Here is a 6,000-nt window from a genome sequence, read left to right as displayed (position 1 = left end):
ACAGCAGAGCAGAAATGAAACAAACACGGATCCCTGACACCATTACCAAACAGTTCGCCACTGATTCAACCCTGGGTTTTTCTTTGTATTAAGATATCGGACTTTTCTATTACTTGTAGCTGACTACAATACAAAAAAGGTTAAGATTATTTTCCAGCTTTTTTTCCTCTTAATTTTATATTATTATCTTTTATTCAGCTTTTTTTTTTTGTATTTTATTCAGGTAGAGTTCTTTTTATAGAAAATATAACTACTTTCTGTACAAGTCCAAATTCTAATTTCCACTTTTGTAATTATTGTTACAATTGAATTCTCAGCTGATTAGGTTTGGGGGAGGGGGCATAAAAAGAATATTCAAATAAAGGACTGGTCTATTATTTCCCAATTTTCCTCCCTGTAGTCATAGAAGAGATTTAAAAGGCACTGTGTGTAACACTATTCCAGAGGAATTACACAAAGCCCCAAATCTTTATATAAATTTCTCAAGCCTTTTGTTTTCATTCCCATTTTATAGCTTTTTTTCCCCGGCCTTTGCACTCTCATTAATGCACACAAGCAAAGCCCCATTGTTCAATATGGCTCTCTAATGAGAAAGAATAAGACTATATATCGGGAATGAAAATTGTACATTTTTATGTGGAGGTTTATAGACTATTACTTTTAATTGAAATTTGAAGTTCGCCTTGACAGCGAAGGTGGAGCAGAGAAATCACACACTGGGCCCCTCTCTGACATAACAGACTCCAGTGGAGAGGCAGACTTTGGAAATGCTAACACTCACCTGTCTGCAGCCGAAGAGAGCCCGCCCCTGTCCTCAGAGGCTACGACTGAATGAAGTCTTATGTCTATAAAGAGGCCATCTATGGTGGGCAAGGACTTGCAATTATTGGGAATTTTTTAAAGAGCTAAAAATGGAAGCCAAAGAGGAAATGTATTAACGAGCTTGCGCAGGTGATGGAAGCAATTCCTATTTTAGAAAGTAAGTTTGCTAACTGTTTTTCCCTTAGCCCAAAAACCCTGGTGTGCAGCCCTTGGAGGTACTACGGAACAGACAAAAAGTATTTATACCAATCATTTCAGCAATTATATCAGATACATTTTATGGTAATTGAGCTTTATAAAGCAATATTATACTTCAGAATAAGCTGGAAACTGTAACATCAATACCCTTCCTTTTATCCTGTGTGCTCATTCTCAGTGGGACACTATTGTCCTCTAGGGGGTAAAATAACTTCTTGGGATGGGGGTAGCAAAATATTAGAATATTACATTCAGAGGTTGTCCCAATTTGCTTCTCTCTTGCTAGGACGAAATAGGGGCCCAAAGCACTATTGAGAAAAGAGGATTTATCTGGATTACAGATTCCCATTATCTAGGGAAGCCAAGGCAAGAGCTCAGTGTGGAAACCAACCTCGAGAGGCAGAAACTGAAGTAGAGACCGTGGAGGAACGCTGCTTCTTCCTGGCTTGCTCACTCTGGCTTGCTCAGCTGCCTTCCTTGTACAAGCCAGGCCCTGACTAGGGATGATTTGGTACTCCTACATCAATTGAAAATAAAGAAAATGCCCTAAATACATAGCCATAGGCCAGTCTGATGGAGGTATTTTCTCAACTAGGTTGTCTAGTTTTTGTTAAGTTCCTGAGGACTAGTCAACATGTGGTCATAACTTATCTCTGTAGTATTTAACTTTCATAAGGAAGGGAGTGATTTGTTGATCAAGTTGAATATATTAAATGTGCTTGTTTGCTATGCAACACTAGCATAGAAGAAAACAAACAACTCTGGCATTAAATAGTCCATGAAAAGCTTCCAGAAACACTTTAATGACCAAAGACATTATATCTTGAATTGCCTTTTTCAGAAACTCATGACACTGCATCCAAACTGAAAATACCATTGAAATATTTGAAAGTGGATTTGAAATGGCCTTTCTTAGTGTTCCCATAACTTCAGCTAAAGACTAAATGTAAGAATAATGCTTCTGGTACCTCTATGGACCTGTTCTGGGCCAGGGAAGGTTCAGTCAGCTGTCTGTGTCATACCTTCCTCCCTCCAAACCCTGGTAATGAAAAATATAGGAAGAAAGGGAATCCCACGCCAGCCTAAGGAGGGATTAGCTTAAAGAGGAGTTTCAAAAATCTTCCCAGATGGGATGGCAGAAGAAGCTCCCAGAATGAATGTTCCTGATGATGAGGAAGAACTACAGTGTGAGAGACCACTTTCCCATCTTTTACTGGAAACAAATGTGGAAAGCAGACATGCTGATTTATATGAAGGAAAAGAAAAGGAAAGGAAGAGAAAGAAGATAAAGGAAAAGGAAGGGGAAGGGAGAAGAAAAGGGGAGTGGACAGAAGAAGAAGAGGTAAGGTGCAGTTGTTTGAATATCATTGGCCCCCATAAGCTCAAAGGAAGTGGCATGACTAGGAGCTGTGGCTTTGTTGGAGTAGGTGTGGTCTTGTTGGAGGAAGTGTGTCACTGTGGGGATGGGCTTTGAGGGCTCATAGATGCTCAAGCCATGCCCAGTGAGACAGACCACTTCCCATTGCCTGCAAGATGTAGGACTCTCAGCTACTTCTCCAGCACCATGTCTGCCTGCACCCCACCATGTCCCACCATGATGATAATGGACTGAACCTCTGAAATGTAAGTGAGTCACCTCAATTAAATGCTTTCCTTTGTCAGAGTTGCCATGGTCATGGTGTCTCTTCACAGCAATAGAAACCCTAACTCAGTCATAAGGGAAACAAGAAGACAAGAAGGAAGAAGGGAAGTGGGGGAGAGGAACGATGAGAGGAGGGAAGGGGAAGGGAGGAGAGAGGAAAGAAAAAGGGAAGAAGAGATGATATTGAAGCATCATAAACTCCCACTATTGGGCCTGCTTTGCATTTCCCCATTAGTCATTAAGGTGTCACGAAGATGGCCAGAGGTTCAGAGTACATTCACAGGGGAAGGAGCTGAGAGGGTTTCAAAAGAGCTCCATAGTCCATCTCTCCAGCCAACAACTTTGGGGTGGAGCTCCTCCCCAAGGTCCCTGTTACAGAATTCACTGAGGTCCCCACAAGACGGGATTTGATTTCTTATCTCATGGAGGGACATCAGAAGCCACAGGAAGAATACCATATCAACTAGTGTAAAGCAGTTCTGTTCTTTCAACACTCTGTTCCCACCTCCTTCCTAACCCTGAGTAGGAAGCATTACGGCAGGGCACCATCATGGGGGGTCACCATGATGGCGGGGCACCATCATGGGGGGGCACCATCATGGGAGGGCACCATCATGGGAGGGCATCATCATGGGGGGGCACCATCATGGGAGGGCACCATCATGGGGGTCACCATCATGGCAGGGCACCATCATGGGGGGGCACCATCATGGGAGGGCACCATCATGGGGGGGCACCATCATGGGGGGCACCATCATCGGAGGGCACCATCATGGCAGAGCACCATCGTGGCAGAGCACCCTCCCTCTGTAGCTTAGAAGCTGGGCAGGGGTTGGTTCTCAGTGGATCCATGAACAAAGCTGTCAGCTGGCAGAAACGTGACTAGCCTCCTGAACACCCGGATTTTATTGCCATCTGTTAGCCTTGCAACTGAGGTCAGCAATGGAAGATTCCAAGGCTTAACAGCTGAAGACATGGAAGAAAATTCTAGAACAATTCCTTTCCCTCATCCTTACACTAGCAGCCCCTGTTTTAACAGCTCATTAAAAAATTGAATCAGTTAACTTTCAGTGAGACTAGAGAACCCTTTTGGTTTTCTATAGAAGTGCTTATGATCTTTTATTTTTAAATATTCAGCTAGAATTTGGCAATTCTCCTTCCTATATTTATAGATCTTCTTTTACAATCGTACCTTATTGTCAGCATCTTTTTTTTTTCCCAAAAAGATTTTATCCCTAATTCTCAGACTGACTCAACCACAGAGAACAACAGGACCCTTTTCCAATGTAGCCTGAAGGAGTTAGGTCTTTTTTTTTTTTCTGGTTTTTCGAGACAGGGTTTCTCTGTGTATTTTTGGTGCCTTTCCTAGAATTCACTCTGTAGCCCAGGCTGGCCTCGAACTCACAGAGATCCACCTGGCTCCGCCTCCCGAGTGCTGGGATTAAAGGCATTAAGTATTGCTTCCCACCCTTCCCTTGCTGGGAACTCACTGGAAACTGGATCTTGTTATAAATTCTGTCTCGGGGGTATTATAAACTGAATCATGTCTTCCTACATGTTAGATGCTGAAGGTGTCTCCTTCTAATCTGACTGTAGTTCAATACAGGACCTCTAAGGAGGAACCTAAGGTTAAATAAGAACATAATGGTGGGACCCTAAACCTACACGACAAGGGTCCTTACAGGTGGAGGAGAAGCCATCATATTCTGTCTAGTGCTGCAAACAGGGGGCCACCCGAGGAAATAGTTAGAAGGTGCTTATGCATGGACCAAGTTAAAAGTCCGTTCCAGAAACTGAGGCTAGGCATCTACAGGATCCTGACTTGGGGCTTCGACACTGCCAAACCATAAGAGGATAAATTTTAGAGGCCTGGGAATTCACTCCAGTAGATAAGCATAAGGCCCTGGGTCCGCATCTTTGAATATAAATAAACAAATACTTTTTAAAACCACAAAACAAATAAACAAATTTGTCATTTGAGTCACCCAGTCTGTCATATTTCAGTGTGGCAGCTGGAGATGACCAAGTATGCAGGTCTAATTTACTATGTCTGAGATAAATCTGAAGAATTGTGTTTTATTGATTTAAATTTTTTTTCAAGGTAACCGAAGTGGTTTCTATGATCTGGTGAATTTGAAAGTACTAGTGTCGAGGGTCATTCTTGTGGGCATTTCTGTTTGTACAGATTTGTTTTAGAGTCCTTTCCTTTTGCACTCATGGATGTTTCTACTCTCAAGATTTATTGATTCTTTTCTATTTTAGGTGATAAGAATATAACAGGAAATGCAAATGAGCTTGTCCTTCTAGAATGTGACATTGGAGCAGAGGAAAAGGTACTTTTGAATGGCCACATATTCACACATCTATTATCGGAGTGGGAAAACAATACAGAGTAGTGTGAGGTGCTTTGGGAAAATAAAAAGGAGAGAGAGAGGTGGGTGGTAGGGTGGCTCTGTCTGTGGACTTCAAATTCGGCTTACTGATAAAGTTGCAATTGCCTGAAGTTTGAATGAACTTCCTGAAAGCAAGCAAGGACCAGTGCTTGGGGGTGTGGCTGGGGTCAGTGAAGTGGAAGACTTAATTCTCTCAGAAAGACCTTAAGTACCCAGACAACTAGGTGGAATCACTGAGGTGGGAGGGTGCAAGGTATCATGGAAAGAAAGCCCGGGGTTAGGCTGGGGTGCCGTGAGGCTGAGGTCAAGGGACTGGGTGGTGGGGGGCAGTAGGAAGCTCTGGTGTCAGTTCAGCATTGAAGGCTTTAGAAGAGCAAGGACAAAGTAGAAATCAAGGTAGAGAGTGCAGAAGCCATAGTCAAGGTGACTGCCAGGTGATCACGTGTTCTGCAAGAGGACAAAGGAAATCTGGAATAAGAATCTGCCACATCTCTTCTTACTGGGAAGAACTTAGATGTTATTCCAACAGCTTAATAACCTTTGGATCCGTTGTGATCCTTCTTCTCCTGTGGGTTTTCACCCGAGAGATCTACAGTGAATTTTCAAGCAAATGTCTTTTCTGGGCTTGGATCTTCTGGCTCTGCCTTTGGATTCTGCCATCAGAGTAGAACATGTGAACAATCACTTTGCTTTGCATGGTGTGTCTTAATAATATGAAGAGAAATTTCGGGAACATCTCCTTCCCATAGATTCACAGAAACCCCTCTGGTGCATTCCAGATACCCATTCACATAGAATTAGCAAGAGCTCATTTGCGTACAATACAATTCCACCTTTCAACAGTTCATCCACTGTCTTCAGTAAAGCCCAGCCTTGTGCTTTCCACAGGACAAAACAATGTCACAAGGATGTTACTGTCTTTTAGATTGGGGGTTTAAGGTGATT

The sequence above is a fragment of the Peromyscus californicus genome, unplaced genomic scaffold (genome assembly GCF_007827085.1).
Source record: "Peromyscus californicus insignis strain IS unplaced genomic scaffold, ASM782708v3 Scaffold_21__1_contigs__length_65335640, whole genome shotgun sequence".
In the NCBI taxonomy this organism is placed as follows: Eukaryota; Metazoa; Chordata; class Mammalia; order Rodentia; family Cricetidae; genus Peromyscus; species Peromyscus californicus.
The sequence above is the reverse complement of the archived record's forward strand: the minus strand, read 5'-3'. Positions refer to the sequence as shown.